The 12,523-nt window shown below is 39.5% G+C and overlaps 1 protein-coding gene and 1 long non-coding RNA gene across 7 annotated transcripts in view; both read left to right on the forward strand.

Annotated features, from left to right (window-relative positions):
• MEIS1 (Meis homeobox 1) overlaps nt 1–12,523 on the forward strand; it is a 152,997-nt gene that overhangs the window by 48,636 nt on the left and 91,838 nt on the right. The window lies entirely within an intron of this gene.
• Nucleotides 713–11,017, forward strand: LOC310759565. Its single transcript, XR_014546417.1, has 2 exons — nt 713–5,614; nt 7,344–11,017. It is a non-coding gene; the product is annotated as an uncharacterized lncRNA (long non-coding RNA).

The raw sequence follows: 12,523 nt of genomic DNA on the forward strand, positions 1-12,523 counted from the left end.
AAAACTGCACATTCTTCTAAATATCCAGCTACTATTTTGCTTTAAATTACCTTGTAGCTGATATAGCAGTTTCTTGACATGTGTGCTGGAGTACTTTTTGGCAAAAGTTTGAAAAGTTTGAGGTGATTTATAATCTTACCTGTATTCTCGTGTTTTATTTACCCAAGGATTATCCCCCCCCCAAAAAAAAATTGTTTTAGGAATGTGTGTAGTAATAGAGCAGTTGAAGATTATGTTCTTAATCACATTTCCTTAATGTACATTACTTTCATCAGCAGTTACATTTCTCTGTGTAGTTGCATGTCTTGCACTGTATTGTGTAAATATTATCTTCATTTTTGTATGTTTAGCATAACAACAAGAATTAAAATTGTTTGTTTGTTCGTGTATATGGTTATTATTCAGACCCAAAATTGAAGAGAAAAGAACAAAGCTAGCAAGTTGTGGGCAGTATAGCTGTAAACTAATTAGCCTCCCCTTTCTCCCACTGCCCTTTTATGGCCTATCTGGATTCCTAAATGTAGCTAATAACTTGTTTTTCAGGTCCATCCTTATAGATTCCAAAATCATTACACAGTTTTACCAAGATTAGAAAGCCTCACCCTCAGTGGAGAATTAAATACAAATTGAGGTAGAGTCTTTACGACTGAAGAAAAAGCTGGGAGAGGGGCATGGGCAATGGGCTTAATTTCCATGGTGGTTACATGCATTTAACATAGAATTGTAGAGTGGGAAGGGACCCTGAAGGCCATCTGGTCCAACCCCTGAAATGCAGGAATCTCATTACCTGAGTTCTTATATAATTCCTCTCTTGATTGGAGTCACATTCAAAGATCATTTGCTCCAAAAGTTAAAAAATCTCAACAATGTACATGCAGTTGAAATCAATGAAATATTTATTTAAGGAAATTAGTTTAGCAGCAGGTTGCAAATTGCTGCAAGGTCCTGGAGTGGGGAAAAACATCACACGGAAGCTAGCTTCAGTGCAGCAAAATATTTAGATGTGTTCGGTCCTGAACCCAATTATTACGGGTAATTAGAGGAACAGCTCACTGGAGAAAATGGTCAAAATCTTATCACCAGATTAGGGCATTTGGTTGGTCCCAGCCATTCCTTATTAGCAAGAGTAAGTTGGTCATTAATTTGTTGCCTGCATTGACAATGGTACAAGTGGTACTGTTGATAATTTTGTAAGATTAGTCCAGTATTGTTGAAGCATTTTATGTTATACATCTTTGATCATGTATTCCAAGGTTTTTCTGCTGATGGAAGATTTGCATGCTTGCTTCTGCCACATCACTATATAAGGATAAGCAGTAGGTGGCCTTGCTGTTGCAAAGAAAGAGAAGAAGAGTAAGACCCATATGTAGGAAAGCTTCATTCTTATGGAGACAAGGATTGGCTAGGTTGTAAAAATAGCTGCTTTGATAGAGAAACTCCAATCAACAGAGGAAAGCTTAGACTGCAGCGCATAACAGAGTACTGGGGTTCGTGGCCTTACGAAATTGGATAATGTGGAGCAAGGAAAAAAAGCCACATGTTCTGATGTTGATATTAGAGTTTTATAAGAATGGCCCTTGGACTCTGTTTCATATCTACATAGCACAAACTCCCAGAAATGCTTTTGAATTAAGACAAATGGCATTCCACTTTTGCTTAGACCAGAAATTGAAGTTTTGGTGTTGCTTTGTGGAAGGAATGTTTTCAGGATTATGTGCGCCTAAAGAGCTTAGATATAACCTGCTCTCTGAATCAGAGTGTAGGACTAGCACTGGAATTGGGTTCATATCCCTAGATAGAGATGGAGGTCACTGGGTTGGTTACCTTGGGTCAGTCACTCGGGTCAGTGTAGGTAAAAGGTAGGTGTAGTGCTTTTTCTTGGGGGGCACTCAAGGTTATGCAGTACTGGCACCTCTTTTGTTGTTAAAAAAGTGTGAGACTTACTGTAACAACTTCATGGTGAGTACTGGCACCTATTTTTCTAGGAAAAAAGCACTGGGTAGGTGTGTGTTTGTGAACTACGCACACTACCTCAATTTCTTTGTAACAGTGGTAGGATTTAACTGCAGTAAATACATAATTCTGGAGGATTAAGGACCAGGCCTCTTCTATCTTGGTCCCTTTCTGGTGGAATTCCCATGACTACTGAACAGTGTGTGTGTCTCCAATTATAAAGGCCTTTCAAAAACTGGTTCAAACTGTTGTTTTTTTATGTCTCCAGTTTGCCAACATCTACTGCGATTTTTAAAAACATGTTGGTTTTTTCTATTTTGCACAGTTTTACATCAGTGGCTTTTGGCCAGCTAGAAATTAGTTTTAACTCCAGAAGGCAAGTATTCTAATTAAATGAATTGCCGTATTTCCTCTTGTATGCAATCACAATCTGAATAAGTAGCAAAACTAACTGAACTAACTTGAATCCACTGCTGATGTGGGATGTGTAGACAGAATATGAAATATTAGTGCTTTCAGCTGGTTAACCACAGGCCAAATCCAGATATGTGGTCAGTGTTCAGGTCTCATTCACATATAACGACGGCGGTTGTGTGTTGCTGAGATCTGCTTGCAGCAGTCCATTAAGGGTAAAGGGACCCCTGACCATTAGGTCCAGTCATGGCCGACTCTGGGGTTGCAGCGCTCATCTCGCTTTATTGGCCGAGGGAGCTGGCATACAGCTTCCGGGTCATGTGGCCAGCATGACTCAGCCACTTCTGGCAAACCAGAGCAGCGTACGGAAACGCCGTTTACCTTCCTGCCAAAGCGGTACCTATTTATCTACTTGCACTTTGAAGTGCTTTCAAACTGCTAGGTTGGCAGGAGCAGGGACCGAGCAACAGAAGCTCACCCCATCGCGGGGATTCGAACCGCCGGCCTTCTGATCGGCAAGTCCTAGGCTCTGTGGTTTAACCCACATCGCCACCCGCATCCCTTTGCAGTCCATTTCTCTGGACATATTTCTCTCTTCCTGGCTCCAAAACGGAAGTGAACCAGGAATTCGGAAAAGTGATTTGAACCTAGACTGAGTATAGATCTGGAATGCTAGGAACATTCATTCCAGTTTATCAGTTTTACTGCTCATGCATTACTACTCCACTCCCCACCCAGCTTTATATTTGAATGGGGCACAGATGAGGAAAAGAAACCTGTACCCGCCACATCATGCCTTATTTGACCCTAATTTCCCCAGGGTGCTGGAATGCTATGTGGTTATCTAGCTTAAAAACTGCATTGAATTTCATTGGGCCATTGCTCCTGGCTAGTGTGGGACCAGGATGCATTTCTAGTACTTAAAAACCCCCAAAGCATTTGGAAGAAGAGGACATGAGAGGCTTGTGTACCATAAGCAGAGTAATCAGAGACTTTCCCAGTTAGAAGGAAATTAAAACTCAGGGCCCAGACATATCCTTAGAAAACTTGCTTTTCACTGAAGGAGAATATAGCCTACCATGCACCTCATAATTTGATGCTAACTTTCATTTTAACATGCAATTTTATTATTCAGGCTGTAATCCTGTACCCAGCCACTCATGCATAAATCCCACTGAAGTCAGTAGGACAGTCGAGTAACTGATAGCAGATTGCAACATAAATCTTTAACCCTCATTTGTAGGCAGCTTTTTGACATGCCATTTTGATCAAAGTTTATTTTTGAAAAATGATGCTACTTGTACTAAAGTGATTAAAATTATCAAGAGAGCCAGCGTGTTATAGTGGTCAGAGAGTACTGGGCTCATGCTGGGTAAAACCCATATTCAAGTCCTCTTTGAGCCACAAACTTCACTGAGCAACCTTGGATTCAGTCACTATTTCTCAGCCTAACTGAAGATAAAATGGAGATCAGGAGAACCTTTTATGTCTCATTGAAAGAATGGTGAGATAAAATGTAATAAACAAATAAGTGCAATTTTGGAATAACAATTAATAATTGTTATACGTGCTATAGTTATACAGGGTTGTAATTATCTATTTCTTCCATCCCCCATTAGTAAAAGAGAAAAAGAAAAAACACCCTATGATTTACCACTAACTCTCCAATTTGAAGTGTCCCCCAAACCTAGAAACTGGGTGTACTCCCATTTCCTCTTTTGTGTGTGTGGGAGGATTTTTATTTTTTTTACACAGTAATTATAGGTTGGATTTGTTGGCCAGAAACCTGAGAACAGGCACAACTTGTCTTTTCTCACCTCCATTATCCCAGTGGTGGGAATGGTTTGATAATACTCATTCAGATTTGACAGGTGATTTCTCCTATAAATGAATGTGTTTAAATCATAATAGTTGGAACAGAATTGTTTGATTACTTGGCAGCAGCTTCTTTCTCTGTGATAGCTTTTGGATCACCTGTTTGCTGAGAGCATTTGACAGTCTTTATGTTTATTACCCAATTGAATGTCAGTAGCAATTGCAGCTAAAGATAAACAAAAATGCAAGTACTTGTTGACCTTGACTCCCCCCACTCCACACACACACACACATATACACACACAGTATTGGACTTGATGACTATTGCTCTTTTGCTGATAAGAGCTATAAATGATAGCTTTAAGGGAAATGTTTTATTCCCAGAGGAAAATACCACATTGCTGTGGGAAACAGCATATGGTTGGTGTCCTATGATTTACATAGTTCACTTTCATTTAGGCTGTGGGAAAAGAAAGGACTTCCCTTTTTATGACTTCCGTATCTCTACAAACATGCATTCCTGTCCTGTTTGCAAAGTTTCTCTGGAAGATTATATGCAATACATAAATAAAATTGGGAGGACGGCTTTATGTTTTATTATATGCTGTAAGTAAAGTATTTTCCAGGCTTCCTCATTTCAGATTTGTTTCAATAGCAGGTGCACAGATAAATGCTTTCGTTTATAATGAGAAAATACAAGGTGTTTAAAACATGAGAGATAATCTTTGAGCAGCAGGTACAGTGGTACCTCGGGTTAAGTACTTAATTCGTTCCAGAGGTCCGTTCTTAACCTGAAACTGTTCTTAACCTGAAGCACCACTTTAGCTAATGGGGCCTCCTGCTGCCGCCAGAGCACGATTTCTGTTCTCGTCCTGAAGCAAAGTTCTTAACCCGAGGTAATATTTCTGGGTTAGCGGAGTCTGTAACCTGAAGCGTATGTAACCTGAAGCATATGTAACCCAAGGTACCACTGTATTCCTAAACTGGTTCCTCTTTGCTTGGTGGCCTGGACTTCAGCTAGTGCTTGCTTGAATGCATGCAAACCCCTGGTCCTGGGAATGCAATTAACAGTGCAGTTCACTCTTCTCAGCCACTGGAGCTGGCAAAGTGGGGGAGCACTTGCAGAAGTCACTTTTTAGTGAGAAGGGGGCTTGAGGACAGGAGGCAGTGAGTAAATGGGAGGACTTGCTAGTACTTTTGGAAGGGAGGAGCAGGGGCAAATGGATCCGCAAGTCTTTTCCTGAATCCTGTAAAGACTGCACTGCTTGCAGGACAAAGGATATCTTGGCATCTGTTATCACTTGGATAGCATCCTTGTCTTTTCCAAGGCATATCTTTGTGAGTTGTTGTGTCTGGTAAGGCAGCAGTGTAGAACCTCTGGGTCATGGACCTAAGTAGGCCTGGCAGGTTTGCCCATTTGACCTACAAGACAGTTGCAGCCAAGCCGGCACTTCCGGGTTGGCGCCATCGCCGAATGGCGGACTCCCTCCGAGCTCCGGAGGGAGTCTGCTCGGCAGGGGCTGGGTTCTACCGCACCGGCGATGCGGGGACCCTTAGAAACCACGGCCACGGAGGCCGTGGACATGGAGACTCGGCTTGCACCGTTAGCGCCCTCCCGACTCGTGAAGGAGCCTTTTTAAAGGCTACGGATCGGGTGCCGGGGAGAAGCGTGGTGCCTTGAGTTTTCTGCTTCCCCTGCTGAGCGAAGCCGCATGCCATCCGGCGGAGAGCGCTGACTTCTTCCATTGAAAATTCGGACTTTTCAACAACAACCCGTGAGTAAATTTGGAAACCGGGCTCAAAAGGAGGAAAAAAAAAATTTTTTTTTTTCGAATTGGATACGAGCGGGGGGGATCCAAAAAGGAAGTCAGTCCCCTCCCTATTGTAAACTTTCCAAAACAAGGACGGGGAAACCAAGACCCAAAAAGGCTTGCATTGCTGATAAAAATCCAAAATTTCACGATGGGGAACTACAAGAACTGTGCTGGAGGAGGAACTGGAGAAGGGAAACGCAACCCCCCCCCCCTGGGAACCGGGGCGACTGAAGAGAGAGCCTGGTGAAAGGAGTCGGAGATTTTGACAGCTGTCAAAATAGCTGTCAAAGTCGAAAAGCGGAGTGGATTTTATTATGAGAACTTGGCTGGTTAAATTTGATACAATTTGATACAACTTGTTAAAATTTGGATACAAAATGGCGAATATGGATAACAAATTGACTTTTGGATTAGAGGAAACAAAGTCACAACAATCCCCCTTGAGGAGCTTCGGGACATTACAAGGATTGGGAAAGTGGAAAAACACCAATGGAACTTTACAGGACTGGTTATCTTCTGGGAAAGCTGCAAAACGGAAATAACATCTCGTCTTCAGGGTGTTTTCTTTTTTGTTTTTTTAAAGGAGACAATAGATTTTTCTATTGAAGAAAGGAAGGGACTGAACGTAAGGTTTTGCCCCTGAATAACAACCATCCCTGCAGACTTACCAAACTTTCGAATTACAACGTTTTAGCAGCGGAACAAAGGGAAATTAGACTACAACCTGGAAAGAACAATGGAGGGAGTTCTATTACAGTTTTATTAAAGACTGAAGTTAAAGTTTTGAAAAATAATGATAATAATAATAATTTTGATTTTCAAAAAAATTTATTTTTAATTTTAAAAAGAAATAGCCAGCAAGGAGTTGGGGAAAAGTTGTGATTTATGGCCTTAAGAATTCCAGGCAGACACTAGGGGTTGATGGTCAGGGGGAAATTAAACCGGAGACAGGGGGGGGAGAACTAAAACTCCAAAGGCTTGCCAACTTTGTTATTTTTTGCTGAATTGGTCTATTATTCATTATATTTTTTTTATTTTCTACCTTTTCTGTTTCTATTATCTGGGGTGCTTCTTTTATTAAAAAATGGAAATTGTGGAATGACATGGGGTGGGTCTTGGGGAAAGAACACTGGGCTTTTTTTCTTTTTCTTTTTTTTTTTTTTATTATTATTAAGGGTAAAACAAATTAAGTTTCAATTTGAATGGGGAACTTGTTTGGCCAACAATATGAAAGGGGAATATGGTAGGGGTGGGGGAAGGGGGGAGTCCCGTAAAGTGATATTTTTTGTATTTTTGAAAAATTTTAATAAATATTATTTAAAAAAAAAAAAAAAAAAAAAAAGACAGTTGCAGCCAAGCCATGCCTGTCTGCCGCCTTCTGGAAGGTCAGCACTAGGTTTATTGTTTAGTATGATAATATATATTCTGTTTTTCTACAGAAAACTGTAGAAAATGAGTACTAGGCAACTTGCCAGTGTTTGATTTGTCTTTTTATAGGTATTTACGGGATTAAAGAATATTGTTCTTGTGGCATTTCTCTTGGCTAACTTTTGAAAATGGCATTTGACTGAGATGCTGGGATAATAGGAATGCAATAACCTCTTTGGATGCTCAGGTTATCTTCATTCTACACAGCTTTTATTTACTCTTGATTTATTAAAACACTTACATTCTGCCTTTCCATTTAAATGTGAAACACACAAGGTGACACCCTTTCGACTTCATGACAAATATATTAATTTTGTCAGTCCTGCACAATTTAGTTTCCCAGCACTTCAGTTCCATATATCATTGCAGTAGTAAGAGACAAGAGCATTGGCCATGAAGCAAACGTTAAAAGGGGGAGGGGCTGCTATTTGAAGCAACAGGGCATTTAAGGCAAAGACCACATCAGAGGATCATAGTGTCCACATGTTGTTCATCTATCTTTCTTTTATTTGCCTATCTCTTCTTATGATGAGAAGCTGAGCCTTGATGATATTAACATATCCTGGGCCCAGAAACTAATACAGCCCAGAAATCCAATTAAGCAGTTTATTTAAAAGGAATAGAGAGAATGGACATGGGAAGAAATGAACAAGAACACATGATCTAAACAAAAATTAAACATTGCACCAGTGTTGAACCTACAATACGCACACGAATATAGCAAATTGCTTTCTGTGGTCACCTCTAGCATTGGTAGTTTCTAAAGTTGGTTGCAGGATGGGGAATCAAGGGGATGAGGAAATGTTCGTTCTTGACCCAGGTGGGCTCTGACTGGAAGGGGGCTCTTATGCAACCATTCACAACAGGGAATACTTAGGGAAAGGGTGCTTAACACCTTCTGGAAAGTTGGGAGGTGGACTGTGGGGGTATTGACTATTGCCAGAATTGTCAAGATTTGCCTCCCTTTTCTGTGAGATGACAAGCTTGTGTACTGGAGAGCAGATGTGAGCTCTCTGCTTGGATATGATAGAATATAGGAGACACCAGGCTATCAGGAAAGTGAGAGGCTGGGGTAAGAGAAGTCATGCAGAAGCAAATATTGTCATTTTGCAAGCATGACTAAAAATGTCCCATGGTTTACAGATGGGAAAAAAGGACTTCTGAAGAGGATGTGTCCTAGCTAAGACTGGAAAGGATGAACGTACAAAAGAGCCTCTCTGCAGTCTCTCCCCAGTGCACACACCCTCGACTGCTCCTAAAGCTCTCTGTGTACTTCGCTTTTATTCGTCTTGTCTCTGATATTCTCTCCACATTTTCTTGGCAGCATGTGATCATTAGGATTTTGCATCCCAGAGTGCTGCACCATACTCCTTCCTCAATGGCAATTTCCTCCTGAGGCCTTATGGGTGCTCTGGAGATCCTAACATCTCTCCCTCCAAATAAAATAAAATAAAATAAGGAAAGGAAAGGAAAGGAAAGAAATAATCTAAGCAACATAGTTTGAAGTTACTAAAACTATTGTGAATTGTTCCATGTCATTTAGAGTTAACCCTAATTCTAGCACTGTGGTGCTTGGAGGTGCAAAAACCAGTAGCAAAACCAGGGGTTTGGGGTTTGCAGCAAAACTATAGTTGCTCAGGTCAAATGGCAAGAGATAAGAGTTGTGAGTGAAATTAGAACTATACTAAGCATTTTTTGATGGCCTAAATATTGTTGCAAAACAATTGTGCTAATTTTAGCTTAGAAAGAGGATGAATATAGAATTGCTAGTTTGCCATATGTTCTCTTGCTGATAATATTCAAGTATAAAATATTCTACATAGTTTTGCTGCTCCAAATAACAGAAGACCGGGAAAGAGTTAAATTTCTATTCTGGCAGTATATGAAATAATGAAGTAAAAGAAATCTCAAAAACTGGTAGTTAAAATCAGCTAAATTTTATTTGGATTTCATTGACATCCATGGGAGCCAACAACTTGTGGCCCAATTCTCTCTCTTGGTTGTGTGTAAATATTAAAATCAATTTGAATAAAAATTCATCTCTTCCAGGGAGACCAAACAATTTTAGAATTGTGTGCAATATTCCCCTTCTGCAAGCCAGCTCTAAAATTGCATATTGATGTAGCAGAGTTTTGAAGGATAGACTTTTGCGTTTGGAATTCTTAAGGTATGTTTTTAAAAACAGGAAAAAAACACACATGCCTTTCTACACTGCCACCGGACTTGAGTTTTTACTCCAGGGAGCGTTTGTGTATTTGTCACTGATACCACTTCACAGTGAAGAGAATGATGGATCTTCCCAATGTGGGCAGAGTGTTTGTAGATGGAACAAGCTGTGTTGCAGGCTTTGGAGGGCCGAGTGGAAGCTTTGTGTTAACAACTGGCGAAAAGCTTGACCGTTAAGTGACCTAGGTCAAACAAACCCCCAACTGAAGAGTCCTGCTTTGACATGGATACCTGCTTGGTAGGGGCAGCTGAGATAAAAGCAGGGAAGGAAGACAAAGTAAGCACTGTTGATCTTGCGATTATATTAAAATTAGCAAATGGCATGACTGCTACTAACAGGACAGTAATGTGCATGCAACAGTGCATCTATACAATATCACTTGCCCAAGTTTTGCTCAAAAGCATCATGTTGGTTTTAGCTACTGATGCAGAGACAGTATTCTAAGATGGTTTGTTGCTTAATAGTGTAATGTGATACCACTGGCAGCTTAGAAAGAGAGGTGAATAAACAGCCTAAAAGCTTCACTGATGAAAGCACTTGATAAAATAGTTTGATAGAATAAAAGATCTGGCAACAAGAGGTGACAAGCCTTCTATCGACTCCTTTCACAACTTTTTTTGTGGTTTTATGAACAAATGCATTTAGGAAAAATAAGAGCAAAATGACATGGTTGGTTCATATCACAGTAGCGCACATGCTCTTGCAAGTTAAGTTTGGCAGGAAGCTCATTATGTCTATTCCTAAACAACTTCTATTACATTTTTATCTCTCCAGTTCACTGCTTGCCACAGAAAGCCTAAACCTCAACTTTCCATGTTAAAAGTTTCCTGTTTCTGGATGCTAAATTTAGTTTAGCACCCACTTCCCAACACCAACCCCTGGTTATCTACCAAGAAGTTATTTTAAAAAGTTAAAAGAAAAATAAAATTATTCCCTTGCTTTGTATGGGGGAACGCTTTCTTATTCTCAAGTTGACTAGCTTTCATTTATTCAAGCTCAGGCACTGTTTAATTTGGAAGTAAAATATAAGTCTGGTTTTGTTCTTTTATGATTCTGATGTTTTTGTGAGTGAAGTCTTGTAAATGCATGTTTTCAATGTACAGTGTCTCATTGTATGTGAGTTACAGGTTTACTTAAGTGCACAGCCGTACACATAGACACATGCTGCTTGTACATAAATAATGCACTATATTATAAGTAATATAAATATTTAATGCAATACTATTTTTCTTATGTTGATTAGCAAGAACGCTCTAAAACGGGTGAGAGTAAAAAAAATAAAATCATTTCCAGTGCTACTGTTGATCAGATATAAAACCTTGGTCACATCAGTTGACTGTCTCACAAAAGGATTTTAATTAACAAATATTCTTAAAGGATGAAAATATACTAGTATACTAATAGTACCGTGAAGAGACCTGGAGAGGCTGGTGTAAAATCTGTTAACACCTGAGATTTGTGTTTTCAGGACCCACCCTATTCCTGTGACTGTAATTTGTTTTAACCAGTTTTTAATTCTGAATTTAAAATAGTAAACCACCCTAGGACCTGCTAGTGAAGGGTGGGCAATACATTTAAAAATAAAAAAATAACATTACTTTTCACCCACAACGTGCTTTTGCTAAACCGCTTTTCTTTAAATTTAGCCTGTCAACTCTTTTCTTCTTCTTCTTTTTTGCTTGGCATGATCATGCCAAAGCTAACTTCTTTTTAGGACCCATTCATTTCAAAGAAACTTAAAAGTGCTGCTTCATTGTGTGACCTATCAAATGCTCACTTTTTTAAAAACCTTCATTAAATGTAAAATAATAATTACAGTTGCTTCTACTCTGAAATAAACCTGGGTTTATGTTCAGTTATATTTAAGGACACTTCTGGTTCTCTCTTTCCCTTTTGTAGTTATAGATGTTGAAAATTAGGTAACAGGAACATAGGACTTCATGACTTTTTAACTCTCTGAAAAGACTAGATGTTGAGAGGCTGGGGCTTATTAATATTGTTCTACTGCTGAGATGAAGTAATTGTATTTTGATTTCTGACTTAAAATGAAAAGTGACCCTTTCTCCCCCATCATCCCGTTAACAAACTATCACCATATTATATATTCATGAGTATTTAAATTCAAGATATGTCTGTTAGAGTTGTTCAGCATAATCCCTGATCTGGACCTTCTGTAGAAATAAATGAGCTTTCCACCCCATGACTGAATTTCAAAGCTTTAGTGCAGAACAGTTTTAAATGCTAGTTACATAAAGAACAAAATCCAAAATAAAACATTGCACTTAACTAGCAGGCAATGTGGTTCAGGCCTTTATGCAGTTTAGTAAACTTTCCTCTCTTTGGTCCCAGAGAGAGAAACTAAAGTTGTTCATCATTGCGGAACTTACTGGTAACTTCATCTGCTACCGTTAACCATCACTGACTTCTCAAGGTTCCTCTCTTGCTCTGAGAAAAACACTAGCCTTCTGCTTTCACCTAGAGTGGAACCTCTCGCTTAATATAAACTTCTCTGCTTTGGAAATGCAGACCTTTACATAAGTTTTAACCGGTGCATACAAAAATGACATTTCATGCACATTTAACTTTTTACTTTAACAATGCCCCTTTGAGAAACTGTGAATGTGCATAATACTTAGAAATGCTTGCAGTTTTGTATATCTGCATCTACATTTATGAAATTTGAGGCAGTGTTCTGTCCCTATCTTTGAACTTGATAGTCCTTCAGGGCTAATAATTGTGTTAGGATGCTAGCATGGCTCTGATGCAGAATGTCCCTCTCACAATGTTCTGTGTTTAGATTTCCTGGACAGAGGTCTAGTTGTTTTTCTGAAGTCTAGAGTCTTGTGTTCCTCTTCAACATGGTATTTTAAGT

The sequence above is a fragment of the Podarcis filfolensis genome, assembly GCF_964270895.1.
Source record: "Podarcis filfolensis genome assembly, chromosome: 3".
In the NCBI taxonomy this organism is placed as follows: Eukaryota; Metazoa; Chordata; class Lepidosauria; order Squamata; family Lacertidae; genus Podarcis; species Podarcis filfolensis.